Genomic DNA, 17,153 nt, shown 5'->3' with positions numbered 1-17,153 from the left:
GAAGCATAAGAGCATTCCATAGACCCTTACTGACTACTCCAGAGTGACTGAACAGGGACAAATACTACAGCAGTTAAAATACTGAGAAGAAATAAAGAAGATATTCTGTGTTGTTCTGATAAGTGCTTGCAGGGACTTTCAAGTAGATCACGTTACTTTAGACCTTGCACCAAAACCCCATTGTGTGCATCAGATCATGCACAGCACGCTGTGTTTATAAAACACAGAGTTTCCAAGGAATGTACAGTTAGTAAATCTTCTCTGTTATTCAGATTCCTTTGCACCATTCCCTTTAGTACATGAACACAGCATCAGAGCAAAAATCAAACTAACAGCTTAGTGCTTAAGGCCCTGATTGCTGCCACCTGAACATTTGAAAGTGAAGAACAGTACTAATCTGTGAAGTTAAAAACAGCTTTATTTTGCCAAGTTTACCTAATGAAGGTTAATAAATAACAGCATTCGTAATTTGATTCATTTTTGGCCCGGTTTAAGTCTACAAACCATGTGCTAACAGACCCTGAAATCTGTGAATAAATACATTATCTGCCATGATACGCAAGTTTCTCAGATGAGTAATTTTTGATCCTCAGACTGTTCAGTCAGTTGCTTAGAAACATTTATTTGTATTAGATACACGGGTCACGTGGTTTTGTTTTTCTTTTCAGATTGGATGGATTCTGTGAAGAAGCAACAGAGCATGAAATGCAAATTTCATGTTATAAAATTCAAAAGTTGCTTTTGGCAAGGATTTGATTTATTACATTCACAGCACAAGATGAAAACAAAAAGGTTATCTCAGTGATCGAAAAGACTTGACAGGACAAATAATGTCTGTGCCACTTGGAAAACTAGTGACATCTTGTAGAAAAGAAAAAATAAAAGCACTAAAAAGTAAAGGAGTGCAAGAATCAGTGGGGAGCACAACATAGGATTGTGTTGGCTGAAGAGATAATAAAGACTAGTTTGGAAGTTTGCAAGAGTCTTGCTCTGGAATGAACCATAAGATGGGCAATATTTCCTTTACTCATTATCTACATAGACATTTCAATTTTATCCTCCATTGATTAGTATATTCTACAGGTTAGTATTTTCTCTGCTAGATTAAAGCCTAACTAGTTTGGTCAGGGAGAATGATGGAGATTGAAGGCGATTGTTATTTGCTCTTTCCATGATTTTGAACAAAGAAAGAAAAACAAGTACTCTCATTCACATCGCTCATATTCTTGCACAATAATATTGAAAGAAATCACTTTAGTATTTCACTGTAGATTGCATAAATACGTATCAGAACCTTTTTTCCCCCTGCTGATGCATGAGAAACCTTGAAATCCGCACCTTTTTGTTTAACTTTGTAAAGCAATTGTATTTGCCTACATGTTTGTGCACTGATAGCAGTGATTCCTCTTTTCTATTGGAACAAGTGATTTACAGAAGCATAATTTGTTCAAAACTAAATATAGAGTTTTGCAAGCAGAGGCTGCTTCTCTCCATTGGAGAGAACCAAATATGGCAAAACTATGTTACTGAATGCGCTTGAACTGATCCAAGCTATTCCTACTAACTTATACAGCATATATTCTAAATGCAACCAAAGTTGCGAGGAGCAAACATAACAAACCCTGTAGGAGAAAAGATTGTTAGAACAGCGGAGAGAAACTTAGAAAACAACAGTAATTCTTTCATTATTATTTCAGTAAACATTTAAAGCCAGGCCGAAAGAATCAAGGGGTAATAAATCTGTTTGCAAAGAAAAAACATCTGAGTTTTTGCCAGACTTCGTAATGCCACATCAGACTATAAAGTTGCCCTGATACTCAGCAACACTTGTGATAGCCAGCATCTCACCTCACTGCCAATGGGTAAAGCCAGGCAAACATTCTGGTAGTCTCCATTGAGCCAGCAGCTGTGCTATTCGCTAATGCCAGTGAGGCCAAGAGACAGCAAGTGTGCCCAACAGCTGCCGTCTGACATCAGTACAGAATATTTGTGCCACATATGATTTAAATCAGGCTTAGTTTTGGGTGGACTGTGACTAACCCATGATTAAGTTCAAATCCTTCTGCTAGCAGAAACAGCACTGGGTGAATGTGAAAGATGTATGCGCAGCCCTGGCTTACTGTTTAACAGTCTATCTCGTAAATCCTGGTAAAGGCATTCCAGAGCAACAGCCAGGAGTGTTGTCACTCGGTGAGCATTTCTCTCAATATTCAGTTGAATGCTGAAGTGTTATTAATGAAGTATTAAAACACTGAATATGAATTCGACTAGAAAACAGAGGTATAAATTTTGATTTCAGCAAATACAACCTTCTCCTCAATAGACTCAAATTTCTCCACCGCACACTTTAAATTGCATAAAAACTTTTGCATCCCTTAAATAACAGTTAGCTTTCACCTTTCTCCTCATCTTTCCCTGATGCACATTTCAGTCAGCTCATGCTCATCCATCCTCAGTAGTATATAGCTCCCTTCATAACTGCATACAGTAACCTGGTTTAAGGAGCATGAGCTTATAAATCGCCGTCCTTTGCCTGCCTTGAAGTAAAGGCAGATAAAAAAAGAAAAAGAAATAGAAAGAAAAGAACCAACATCCTGAGCTAAGATTAAAAGCTGCATTCATATTAAAGAATGGTGTCTTTTTACCATTGAAATTGAAGCTGTAGATTATTCTAAGCTGATAAAGCACTACAGTGGGCAGAGGACTTTCTCATAGTGAACATTGCTGTAAAACAATTTATCTACACGAAAGGAAACAAGTTTGCATAATCCATTAATGATTGGTTCGACTTTAGAGGAATTTGCTATATAAATATATCTTACCCTGGGGAACTGTTTTGCCAAAATAACTCATGAAAAGCATTTGAGCAACTTAACAGTGATAATTAATAGGATTTTCAGTATCACAACGGACAATGACATCCTCCCACGTAAATTAACTGTCTCACCAGTGAAAGAGACAAACTTGGCAGATCAGAAAGCAAAAAACACATTAACTCAGCACTTGCAAAAACGCTAAGTAGATTACGTGTTTTAACTGATCATCAAAAGGTGTTTTACACTACTTTCTTCACAGATATTCGGTGGCTCAGTAATTATCACTTCAGAAATCTTAATTAATAGTTCATCAATTGTTCAGCTGGCATTTCTAATATTCTGCTGTCACGCTGGAGTGTTTGACTAAACATAATCAAGCACCGTTATGTTGTTAAACACTTTGCTAGCAATCACACGTTGTGCTTTAAGTTTAGGTGTCAATATTAAATCATCAAGAAAGATTACCACAGGTAACTCTCTATGAGACTATGGTCTCATCAGCAATGCCTTGCCAACTACAGCCCTGTAAAGACTCACAATTTACAGTGAACCTTACCTGCTTTTGTGGTCACATAATTATTTTTATTATGCTTTGTGGCAACGTTGGCTGCCAAAAGAGGTTGTCCTAAATTCCCAGTGTGACAAAAATCAATTTTCAGATGCAAATGAGGGTGCCATAGGTGACATTTTTCATACCCAATAAATTGCTTGTCTGTGGCTCTGAACTAATGGCCACATAAACAAGAGAGATTGGTGCCAAGGTATTGCATTATAATCTTAGCAAAGTTTTATGAGACTCATGCTACAGGCAGCAAAGAGAAACTATACCAAGAGAGAGGGCATGAACAATTTGAGGAAACCTGTGAGAACAGATAGAGTTCTTTATTTATTTATGAGTTGATTTTCCACGTAGAACCTACTTTAAAAAATAAACAAACAAGTCAGTGCTCTCTATGACATCTGCCTGCCACATTTAACTCATTATTCTCCACTCTTCCTCTTCTCTACCTGTTAATTCTCTTCCTAGTTTCTCTCCTAAAAAAGTTTGTCCAAATGGGATTCCTTCCTGTTACTCCATGACGACACCGTTTCCATTTATCCTCCTTTAAGTGCAAAAGCAGGGTGAAGAGCCACTCTGGTGGCCCACAATACTTCAGCTGAAGTGGCAGCGGAGCAGAACCAGCATCTCACTGACATCTCACTGAAGTTCCCCCCAGGCAGTGGGTCTGCATGAGATTCAGTTGAAGTCTGCAGTTCCAGACTATTTTGTTTACTTCCTAGATGCAAGGATCACAATGAGATCATTCCCAGAAAGGTTCGGTTTTGTTTTTCTTCTCCTTTGAAGCACTTCGATTTTTATTTTAAGCAACGAAAGAATATATATCATTTTTGTGCTATTAAATCTCTACTCATGCTGTAAATACATTTAAACTTTGCAGTTCTAGAAATCCAGTGAATCCAGTCACCAGCATTACCTTTAAGAACAGCAAAAGCTTTCTTAAGAGACCCCATTGCCCACCTTGGGTATAACTACAGTTCAATAACTCAAGTCAATATTTGCACAAAACACTTGCAATTTTTATAGGCTTGTCCGAAGCTTAGCTTGAATAATCACAAACTTCCTGAGTCTGAAAGTTTAGTTTGGAACTCCTGAGAGACATTTACTCATACAGTACAAGCAGAATCATGATAAAAACAGTACTTTGGTGGTATGCTGGTAGTATTGTTTACAACTATAGCTTTTCAAACCTCATCAGAAGTTTTGAGTAAAGTTCAAGTCTTTAGCTTTTGAAACTTTAATCTTGAATGAATCTTTTTGTTATTTCCTCTTTTCTCATGTTAGGAAGATAAAAACAGTACTAAAAAGACAAGGAACTGAATTTTGCAGACTTATTCCATCCATCTGCTCAAACAGAATTCAAATTTTACAAATACCTTTTAAAAGCCTCTCACGTTTACATACTCAAATAATAACAATATTGTTGCTGATGATGCTTTAGTCATGAACTTTATGTTCTGTTTGCTTTGGAGAAGAAGGAAGAAAAGGGTATTTTCTTCTGCTCCTTGTCCAGCTCTGTCCTCCTGAAACATAATAGCTCCCTCTAAAGTCAAGAAGTCACTGCACCTTGACTTTGCCTGTCAGGATCATCAGCACAACCGGGGAGCAGAACAGGCTTCTAATACAGTGCAGACATAACTTGGAAAATACAGTTTTAAACTTCTGCTTGTGCCACTTGTCTGGTTGGCCAACTATTATTAATGTATTCCTCAGAGACAACAGTTTATTTCTATTGCCAGAGCAACACCTGGCAAAGCATGCATCTGAAATTCAGGGCATTGTGCCACGACCATCCCCACCCTGTTCTTACGAAAAGAGAAATTACGATGGAAAGCATGAAACACAATGTTCCCTGCCTTTTAAGGTCACCACAGAAATATATTTCACAAGATTGCTAGTACATCTAGCTTCTCTGTCAAACACCCTCCATCTCTTCATTCCTTTAGTCTTATAACTCATGCAAATGTTTAGAAAGCAAATCTTCAATTCCAAAAGTCCGCTAGTGACTTAGGTGGCTGATTTTCCTTATAGGATGAAATACACTTTGAACCACTACTGATCATGCAGAAAGTGCCTACAAGTAAATTCCCTGCCAGGAGTGGATCACCTTCCAGTAAATCCATACCTCAGAGTATCACAGTGTCTTCATCCTCTATGTCCACAACAAGTACAACAGGTTTGCACACACTATAGATTAGCAGTGGTTCTGTAGAACTTACTTTTACTCCATTTTATAGTTCTTCCAGTCTGGGAAGCACATGTAGAAAAATTTCTACTGAGAAGCAGTTTTACAGTCCCAAGCTTCTTTTCTGCAGTTCAAAGTCATTCATTTACATAGTAAATAAATTAAAAATATATAATTCAGCATAGTCTTATGAATGCCCAATAAATGGAGAGCCATTGGGCTGTGCACTTTGTATTCCACATGGAAGTACTGAAGACAAATACACTGGGATAAATGAATCTACGCTTGTTTAAAAGTTTCTATAAACAGATATCTGTCATTCCCCCAGATATTCACTGCTTTGTTGATGGTTGCTATAAGAACAGATTGCTCCAATTTCTCTGTAGTGAACACGAGACATTCCATTAGTTAAACTGTTCATAATTAGAACAAAACAGGTAGTAAACCTATTCCTTGTCTTATCTATGTATTTGTAGCTGGAATTCATTAACTTGTCAGTACTGATTCATTTTGAATAGGAAAGCAAGACAAAAAAAGCAGTGTGCAAATCAATATCAACTGTTGTGTTCTTTAGCACAATGTCAGATAAGAAATAAAGAGAACTAAGAAACAACTTTCTTGTAGGAAAAAAAAATAAATCTTAACTTATAATACAAGAATTTCTACAGTGAATTACATAAGTTAATTGTTCCATATTAAAATATAAGGCAAAGAGAATTTGTTGGAGATGAGCATAAGGTCAAGGCAGGTAAAGATGTGATTGAATATCCACTCTGAGCAACCTGACCTAGCTGTAGGTGTTCCTGTTCATTGCAGGAGTGTTGGACTAGATGACCTTCAAAGGTCCCTTCTAACCCAAATGATTCTATGATTTATCTGTGGTAAATAGTTTAAAGTCAGTGAGTACTACAGAGCAGACTGCAGGCCGCAACAAGATCTCCAAGATTCCTTTCTGCCCTGAAACTGAGCTCATGCAACCCAGCAAGAACGTGGTTTAGAATGGACTTAAATCAATAACTGGATAAGATGACCTTTATTTCAAAATTGTGAGGTCTATGCCTGCAAATTACTCCCATTATTTTATTCCTCTGAACATCTTACTACTAAATACATTAAAGTGCATCTCCATTTTGGACACAGAAATCAGAGGCAGAAAGGTTTAAAGGGGAAATTGTCAATTATGTAACAATTTTTCCCCTTGTCCAACCTGTAATTTTCTTGGGAGGTCTTTGTGCACAAGTTTTTACTGCATGTATATACAAGATCTTATAAGCCACAGTTTTTGATGGTATTTCAATATTGCCACAGTAAAGCCAAGGATATATAACACAAATACAAAATGTTTTTACTTTCTCCTTTGACCCCCTAAACACGCATGTTTACACTGGAATCCAAAGTCTTTCCATTGTGTAGAACCAAGATTAATTTCCTTCACTTTTTTTTTTTTTTTTTTTCATTTTATAGTTTTAAAGACTGAGGCTTAATCATGTCACTTATCTAATTCACAATTGTTCTGAAACACGCTTTCAATTAATAAAATGATCATAAACACAGCAATTAAGCGCTAATTAAGGAAAAGACACAATAATTAACAGCAGTGACAAGGAATCAAGAAAGATGCTAAATTCAAGAAAAAACAAACAAACAAAATATCCGTGCTATCAAAATCCACACAAAATCCTTAACTACCCCATAGCTGTGTGACACTATGAAATCCAGTAAATATATCCTTCAAGTTACTTTTCTGTTTAGCAGAAAAATATTAGAGCAATTATTTCACTTTCATAATATTTATATTTCCTATTATTTTTCCTATAATATGAGAATTGGTCACATGTTAAAGAAAGAAGAATTGCCATTTGGAATACAGATGATTGAACAGGTGTTAAATTTATTAAACATCATAGGATTGATAAGAACCTGCCTTATAGTATTTAGAGGTTTCAGATAAAAGCCGTTAGAAATTACAGCCAATATATAAAGTCTGTGGTTAAAACCACCAAGATGTTTGAAACTTCTGAGATCCTTTAAAGAACTGCTTGATCAAAAAAGCATTAATTTTGCAAAGATTCAGATGAAGGCATGAATATCACTTATAATGGCAGAATAAATTATTTTTTCTGTTTTATAGATATGCAGGATGATTGGCATAGCGTGACTGCCCAATAACCATGAGCACAATTAATATTTTATAGTATATATCAACATTATGCTAATAGCATCCTATAGAGAGGACCATACAGCAAATGACCATCCCACTATCACAAGCAGTTTTCCTGGCAACTGAACGTGGAAGCATTAACAATTAACATCAAGGTCACCCTCAAATAAATTTTGATTTGGACACTTCTCATGGCAGATTTATGAGTAAATTCAAAGCTCATTAAAGTCGGTGGAATGACTCCCATTGACTTAATGGAGTTTGCATTTAGTGTACCGCTTTACACGCTTTCCTGATTAATTACATGGTTATGTGAATAGTCATGCCTAAAATCAACGTAAAGCTTCAATCCACACCTCACACACATATATATACACACATAACTTGGTCAGCAATGAGTCACATGAGCCAAAACCACAGAATCAAATCTGCCTCAACTCTGACATTCAGTCTTTGAAGCTTTAACATCCTCTTTTCTTACCGTCACCTTAATTCCTCATCTGGGGGTCAGAATGAAGCATGTCAAACAAGTTTGATTTCAAGGATTCTGTCAGTTCTAGAGGGAAGAATGTTTGGAATGGGGGAAATAGAGCAATCCACTCAAAGATATCACAGTACAGTGGCAGAGAGAAAACTCCTTTGCCTGCAGATGAAATGAGCAAGTTACATTTCTTTCTCAGGAAGGTCAAGACTATGTCAAGATGGTACTAATGTACCCTACAGTCAATGCACAGAGGAAGTTTTGGGTATCTCCTAGGATAGCCTAGTACCATGCAGGATCACATCCTTTAGATCTTCATACCAAATAACAATATGCCAACATTTGGGAATGGAAATTTCATACATTCATTCAGAGATCAAAAAAATGTATTCAATCATCTTTCTTCTGGGTGATTAAAAGATGCATATTTATACAACTATAAAGCTAGTACTCAGAGCTAGATCCATCTCTCCTTTAAAAGATTTACAGTATCTTATCTTAAGAAGCTGCATATTCTACAGCCGTGATTCATTTTTCCCAAATCCACACTCTAATTCTAAAGATAGAAAAGAAACAAAAGACAAAAGGATTTCAAGATAATTTCTCTTCAGTTCAAACATATGCCAAGTGATTCAGTAAATATTGAGCACCATCAACCACAAGGGTGTTTGCTGACTTGCAGATACACTAAAGCATATCTGTTCCTGGTAGTAGATTGAACAGCTGCTGTCTAAATGATCTTTCATAGCTAAAACTTTGATCAAACCTTTTTTTATCAGAACAGTTACTAGAAATATTTTAATAAATTTATTCTCATCACTCCCCATCAAATTTCTTGCTTACTGTTATGCAGCAAACATTTATAGTCAGGTCCTGCTAGGAAGCTGAAGGTAAAATGCTATCTATCCTTTCCAACCAGCATGGTTGTATATCAGTTATGTTCGAAAAAACCTTCCTTTTCCTTAGCAATAAAGTACTCAGAGCAACTTCAGCAGCACTGGAAGTATTTGCAGCAAGCCATCTCTTGGTTGTAGCAGGACAGTCAGCCACTTCACAGAATTACAGACTGGCTTAGGTTGGAAGGGACCTTGAAGATCAACCAGCTCAAACCCACCTGCAATGTGCTGCATGTCACCCAGTAGATCAGGATGCTCACCAGCCTGGCCTTGAATGCCTCAAGGGATGGGCATCATCAGCTTCTCTGGGGAAATGGTACTTCCACTGTCTTCTTTCATTATTCTTTGTATACACTCCCTCAGTAAGAGGAGGAGATACACATGTAACAAAGAAAACTTTTTTTTCTAAGACAGATTGACTGCTTAATGCAAACGTTATTCAGCTTGATTTGGTGATGAAATAAGTGAGGAGCTGATGATGAATAACTCCAAGATGACTCCACACATTAACAGAGATGCTTATTATATAGGGATAACACATTGCATTAAGCATTAACTCTGTCATTCTTATACTGAATTCTTTAACCTGCCAAGTTATTTTAGAGATCTGAGAAAATAAACCATAAAATAAGATACAAAGGATTATTCTTCAAACCAACAGAATTAGAAGGATCAACAAATAAGGAATTTCAGGTCCAAAAGGAGACATCTGTCCTTGCAGTGGCAGAATAAATTAATGGGGGGAGGACAAGTGTAAAGTTTTATCCCATGATGCTCCATTAATTGCTTAAGATGTGTGCAGAGATAGGTGTAACTATAATAAACGTAATAAATGTTCCTTCACGTTTGTGAAAATCAGCATGGAACTGTTGGAGCAGTCATTAGAGATGATTATGGATGTCTACAATGGAGAGAAATTCCTAAGATCATCTTCATATGTGAATAATTTCTCCTATTACGGCTCGCTTTCAAATCCACCATTTCTGCGAGCTTCAAGAAAGGATTATAGTGGGAGAACATCACCTATGTTTTGCATCTTTGACACATAAATGAACCTTGAATTTAGATTTGAACACAGCTTTGTTTGATTTTCACTCAATTGCCTCCATTCCTTAATAAATCTGAGGTACCACTGGCAAAACCAGGATAGCTGTCAAACACTGACTTAATTCCTGTGTGATGAACAAAAGAACATGGTAGAAATGGAGATGTTCTCTTGCATACCAGAAGTCTCACAGGTTCTTCTGGCTTCTGTAACACTTTTATTCCTTATGGATTTGAAGACATTAGGGGTAATGTCCATTTCAGTATGACATGGAAATCACCATTTTCAGAAACTTATTTTAAAAACTGGCTCTGTTCCTATCCTGATGTGAACAGTACAACTGTCTACACAAGTATCTCTGCACATGTAAACAAATAACTCATTATTATTTGCTTTTTTCCTGATGTGTGTATTCTCACATTCTTTCTCTGTGTACTCAGTGGTTACACTTTAAGGATCCTACAAAAAGAAAGCCATTTTATGAATGCAAAATATTACGTATCCTATGAGACATTTACTTATCCTTTATGATCTTGCTTAATGTTTTACTAAATCATGTTTAGCCTGTTGCCTTCCCTCCTATATGCTCATTTACTACAATGAATTTTAAATTTAAACCTTTTCTAAATGCTTCCTTTAAATGTTCCTGCATCTATAGTACAATACTCCCACTATTTCATTAATAATTTTGAGAGATTAACACGCAGTATATGTGCAGTTTCACCACATCATCAGAATACTTTCAAGCTACAGTTCTGAGTCAAGCATGGAAAAAAAAACAACCCAATGTGAGTGCATAGTGATTTATCACCCTTCCACAAAATTTAGTGGATTATATTTTTTTAATGGATAAAGGACAGTTAGCATCCTGGATCATAAAGAACTGATAATTCAATTCAAAAGGTCTTCACACAACTCATCTACCATTCAAGCTTTCAGAAAAATGTTTTAGTGGTAAGAAGTAGAGAGGTTCCTCTTGGTATTCAGTGCTGGGGTGAATTTTAATTCACCTAGAAGACTTAAGTAACTTTCAAACAGTCTCACTGTGAGATTTATGGGTGTTTAGCCATTAAGTCTTACAGATGAAGGATAAGACCCAAGTGTGTTTTAAAAGAAAATAGAATAATAATTAGTTGCTTCCCAGAGCTGCATTTGGTCTCGAGCTTCCACAAAAGCCTTATATTTACGCCAGATGCACAGTAAGCAACAGTAAAACAAACCTGTGGATGGTACCTGTTACTGCAGAGAGAACAGAAGGCCTAAATGCAATTCAGTGCTGACGTGACTAATCATCTTAAGTGGTGAATTTTTTAATTGAAAAATGCTCATTTAGAATATTTTTTGCGTGATATTTTTCACAAGTAATTTGGACTCATTAACAAAGATTGTGGTTGGTTCAAAACGTCATCGCATTTCACCTTGGATTCCCTATTAGACCTATGCCATACTTGTCTTAGCTGTGTTTATTTCTGGAAAGCACAAAGTTCTTTTTCCAGGATAAATACTTCCCGAGTTTGTGTAGAATCTGAATGTAGATTACTCAAAGAGGAAAGCACTGAACACTCACAGAAGCGAACACCTTCTTGTTTCACAGTCAATTATTCATGGTTCCAGTCTATAAGTCCATTTTTCTCTCCTTAAATAACCAAGTACATCTCATTTACATGCTGAAGCTGTGCGCTGAGGGAAAGGGAAGGAAAGCTAGCCTACACATTTGATCCAAGCATTTATGCACATGATGAATAAACTTACAAGACACAATTTAGCCAAATAGGGAATGTAACATTAATGAAAACCACCAGTGGCTCGTGGTCCTTACAGTTTTTACTCTGGTATTCAACACAATATGTAACTGTTGCTATAGCAACTGCCACAACTCTTGGCACCAAGATAATTCTCAGACAAATGGATCTTTGTCAGAGTGAACTCCAAAGCCAGCATATATGAAAACTGCATTTCTTTGGTGGTGGGAATTTGCAGAGTTAAGTTGGAAGGATAAATTCAGTGCAGGCCTGAGGGAAGGCACCAGCCGAGCAATAGAAACAAGGCTCTGCTGTAGAGCTGAGCAAAGGGGGAGCGTGGCTGCATGTGAAAAACCATAACCCTGCGTACTACAGCATAGCTTTTGGAGGGTCAGTCTGCTGTACTCCAGGGAAGAGGTACAGGAATCACATCTGTATAGCACCGCCAGGCAGAAATCCTGCTTTGTGGGTTTGACCTAAAGCCTGCTGGAATCTGATTACTTCAAGGGTTTCCTGATCAGAGTGAAGGATAAAAAGTGAAATTAAGTGACTGGAATTTTTACAGAAAATAGTTTATTTCAGTGGCTGAGGAGATTTACTATAATAAAGGAGTTCTGTAGTTTCCAAACAGCAAGTGGAGGCTTTTAGTAAAAATACAGCAAAAAGACAGCTAAGTGATACTACAGAATGACCCATTGATGAGAACAAGATCTTGCTTTCATTGACATTAATTAAGATGTATTCTGTGAAACCCGCGCTGTAGCACTGCATCCTTGCAATGATGATTAAAGTGGGGAAGAGTCATTTACCAAAATTTCATCAATCCACGGGTGTTATACTCTAAAGTCAATTTCAGCTCAGATTTTAACGCACAAAGTCCAAGTCAATAGGTGTTTGCAGTGTTATAAAGAGCAGAAGTAACAGAGAGTTGTTCATTTCACAACAAATAGGGCAAGATTTCTAAGTTTTCGGGCAAGTGAGCATAAAAGCAAAAAGAGACATTTAAACATGTTTTTCTTTGTTTGCTCTTTAAGAAAACTCATGTTTATCAGCCTAAGGGAAACCAATATGTCCAAAGGGGAAGCATCTCCACTGATTCTCTGGAAGTAATTCCATTCTACATGCTGTTTTGATCAGCATAATAATTCATAGGTATGTCATACACTGATATACCTCTGTGACTTACTTTATTTTGTGCCTTAAAATGAAAAGCAGAACACGGTATTTTATTTATGCAATGCATTACTTTTTGTAGCAACTGCTATATGCAAATCTAATAACACAAAACTCTTCTAGACTTTTTGTCAATATCTCATCTGCGATTCCATCTTCATGCTTTTGCACAGTCATTTTCAGCCTATTTGGAACTCTATTCTAAACTGGAAAAATGTTAGCATACATTAATTGGAACAATTGCTTGCTATATCAGAGAGGTTGATTCTTGATCTTACTTTCCAAATGAATTATTGAACTGCCAGATTACAAAACTCAACCACTCACTTCCTCATGCATGTATTTTTTCTGCAAGAGAATCATAATAAGATTATTGATCCTTTCTCATCTGTTCCAAGGCAGAAAGCTATGCATGTAGGATTTAAGGCTCTGGGCGCTTTTTATCTCATATCAATAAAATTTGCAATCTCTGTACTTCAAGGATAAACCAGAGAAGTAAGGCATAAATAAGAAACACTAACATTTAAATCCAAGGAGTTTAGTTTCATTATACCTGTTTGATACTTTAGGAAATAGAGGCACAGGCATTGAAGCAGTGACATAGAAGAAAAGAAATTCAGGACTGCAAAGCAGCAAGGCAAGCTCCACACCAGGTTGCATTTCCCATCCTCTCTATAATAAACTGAGGAAATGATGTTGGGAAAACAATACTTTGAGAGAAGGAAATGCACAAGCAGTCTATCCAACCAGCCCCTTGCTGTTACAAAGTGGACTGGACAGAGTAGCGGGACTCCAGCAACCTCATTTCCTTCGATGTGAGCTACTGCTGGAGACAATTTTAAACTTTCCTCATCTACAACACGCTGTCTCAGGGAGCACTCCTCCCTCTTATCTCTTCTTTTCCTTTTCCATCTAGTGCCTGAAAAGTGTCCTAAGGGTTTGACGGTTTCTAATTTAATCATTTCATCCTTCTGTATGGAAGACTGCTGAGCACCATACAGTGAAGTTACTACCAGCCTGGAATTTCTGAATACCTGCCTGTCCTCTTATCTGCTTTGGTACCAGACTCTTGATATCTAACTCCCCTCACACAGCGTCTGTGATGCTGTAGCAAATAAAAGTTCCAAATAATTCTCTTTGCTGTGGAAAATTAAAGGTTGCATTTGCCACCACACACACACACAAAGCCTATCTGTAGTGAAAAAATGTTTCCTAAGGATTTCTTTTAGCGAAAAGTCTACTAGGAGTTTAGTTATTAAAACCAACATTAGATTATAAAGCAGGAGCAGGACTAAGAAATACCCATTTTATTTAGCTTTGGAGGACACAATTCAATTCCCTGCTAGATGCATTCTTCAACACACCATTTTTTAATGGGCCTCTAAAAACAGTTTGGCTATACTTCCTGTCCTTCACAAAAGCAGACTTTCAAAGTAAACAAATAAATGCTTTCACTAATGTCTGGTCAAATGTGCAGTTGTGATGAAATTTCCCTCTACCAGTCCTTTAAAACAAAGCAGGCACTTGATGAGGCATAATTTTGAATTATTGCCACTCATCAGTTCTGTCAGTTTGTTCCCTACTAGGCTTCCATGAGTGATTTATTTTTCCATTAGAGATCCCTAGCAGTTCTATGAATTATTCACAATGAGCCTAAAGTTCATTTTTGGGACTCCTGGGTGAATCAAAACATTTCCACATATATTTAATATCTCAAGCAGTCAAGTCCTGACCATGTGAAAGATAATTAAGCAAACATGAAGCAAAGTAGAGCATAAGCACAGACATAGGACTCATCAGCGCTGCCCTAAGCTGAAAGTGGACTTCATCCCTTCCACTGTCACACAGCACTCTGACTATCCATGGGTACAAGTATGTACACGCACTTAACTACAAAGACAACACCACCCTATAATGCTACAACCTCCATGTGCCCATTGCCCTCTTCTGCGCACTTATATCCCACATCTGACAGAAATCTAATGTAGAGACCACTGGCTTTTCTGTCACTAATTGTACATTCTGTGAACAGAGAGCAACAGCCAAGTTGGCTGTTGCTGCTGAGGGAGCATCCATCTCCTCATATTGCAGCCATGGCCATCCTACAATGGAAAGCTGCAGGCTCTGCAGAGCTCATATGTCTCTGGCAGAAGAGTAAGGAAATATGACCTTTAGACTCAAAAAGCAGAATTATACCGCAAGTGGTACTCCAACAGCCGCTGACTCTATTAGGACCTTGGAGGTACTTAATCACTTATGACTGATCAGTGAGGCCATCTTCCCACATCTTTAGCAGGAAATAATCATATACCTCAACCAATCGAATACCGAAAGCTTTCTGCTCATTTTAAGCTTTAAATAATTCCAATATTCATCTCAAGTACATTTGGTAGTAATCATCCTCAGGCTCAGTCTGCCTGTCAGCACATTGGAGATCATTTTTGCCAGTCATTTACAAACACGTTGGGAATCTACTATCAGAAAAATTAATAGTGGAATTTCACAGATGTAGGTCGCGTGCTTTCAAGTAAAGAACTGGTAGTTGCTGGCAATGGAGAAATATATACTAACTCCTTAATAACTTGCCCAGAGAGGTGGTGGATGCCCCTTCTCCCAAGGTGTTCAAGGCCATATTGGAGGGGCTCTGGGAAGCCTGGTCTAGCATTACATATGTAGGCTGGTGGCCCAGCATGTGGCAGGGGGTTGGAGTTTGATGACCCTTGAGGATCCTTCCAACACAACCATTCTATGATTCTATGATTATCCCTTAATGAAACAGGATTCTTTAAGTACTGAATGCTGAGCAATGCTCTAGCGTGTGACCATATTAACCCTACAAAATCATGCTGAAATATTAGGGCTCTATCTGAGCACTTCTTAGCCAAGGCTCCTTGCCTTAACAGATGGAGCTGTTTTGCTGTTTCCATGCTTACAAATTCATCCCGTAAAAGTAGAGGATTCAGTTCAAACTTATCAGAAAAATCACATCAGATCGGATGCTGTAATCTTTATATCCTTCTGACGTATAACCAAAGACAAGGCTGTCTGTTCTGTTTAAAATAGGCAAGTAAATATTTTTAGCAACCATTACAACTGTGAAGAACTACAGAATACAAGCTGAGGTCAAGTAGGACAGCCAGCCTCAAGACATTTATTTAGTCTTGAAGAAGGGTTGATCCTCATTACACAGATTCCCCGGTTCACAGTAATTCATCATCTAAATCCCAAAGGTGCTGCACGCACCAAGGATCAACATACCAAAAGAACAATGTTTTAGTTATGAGCTGAATTTCAAAATCACTGAAACTGATAAATACAGGTAGAGATGTTATGAGGTTGCTCTGTGTAGCTACTGGCAAAGAGCAGAATATGTCAGGTCCGGACTGGTCTTCTCTCTAAAGCAACACAGGGTGGTTGTAACAAAACCTAGGAGTGGGGCCAAGTTAGGTTTGGCTTCTGAGTGCAGATAGTCTGATGATAAATTTCAACACTAGATATTAATATTCATTGAACATTTTGAGAAAAGACTGTCCAGAACCTGAATAGAATATAAAGAGTAAAGACCACTAGTAAAGCTTTCAAAACCTAGTGTTAAATGAAAACTATTATCACATTCTTGTGAATGCACCAAAAGGAACATGTCTTGCTAGTTTGAGACCAAGTACAGCTAAGTGTCCAGGTCATCTGAGTGTACATTTTATACTCTGAGTTTGATGGTGCATGGTCCTAAATCCACAGCTCTGACACATAAGAGTCTTTCAAGTATGACTTTGTTAAAATTGAACTTTCTGAAGATACAGCATATTTAAATAAAATTAAATTCCCTTTAAGTGTTCTGATCAGCTCTCTGCACAGTTACACATTCTGATACTTTTCCCCTGCTGGCAATCTACATTCACATCTCGTGCTGCTTAAAGTGCAGATCAAAACCTTCCCTCAGCCACAGACTTCCAGAAGTTTGTTCAACCTTTCCCTTAAAGTCTTTTTAATGAAGAACTTAGACAAAGCTATTGTTAGAACCACAATGAAACCTTTGACAGCTATAAGTCCAAATACCAAAATAAAACAACAGACAAGTGATTCTAATCATGGCTT

The 17,153-nt window shown here is 37.4% G+C and overlaps 1 protein-coding gene across 2 annotated transcripts in view; it reads right to left on the bottom strand.

The window, feature by feature from the left end:
- CDH13 (cadherin 13) overlaps positions 1-17,153 on the bottom strand; it is a 386,189-nt gene that overhangs the window by 224,468 nt on the left and 144,568 nt on the right. The window lies entirely within an intron of this gene.

Source organism: Coturnix japonica, chromosome 11 (assembly GCF_001577835.2).
Source record: "Coturnix japonica isolate 7356 chromosome 11, Coturnix japonica 2.1, whole genome shotgun sequence".
NCBI classification, from domain to species: domain Eukaryota; kingdom Metazoa; phylum Chordata; class Aves; order Galliformes; family Phasianidae; genus Coturnix; species Coturnix japonica.
The sequence above is the reverse complement of the archived record's forward strand: the minus strand, read 5'-3'. Positions and strand labels throughout refer to the sequence as shown.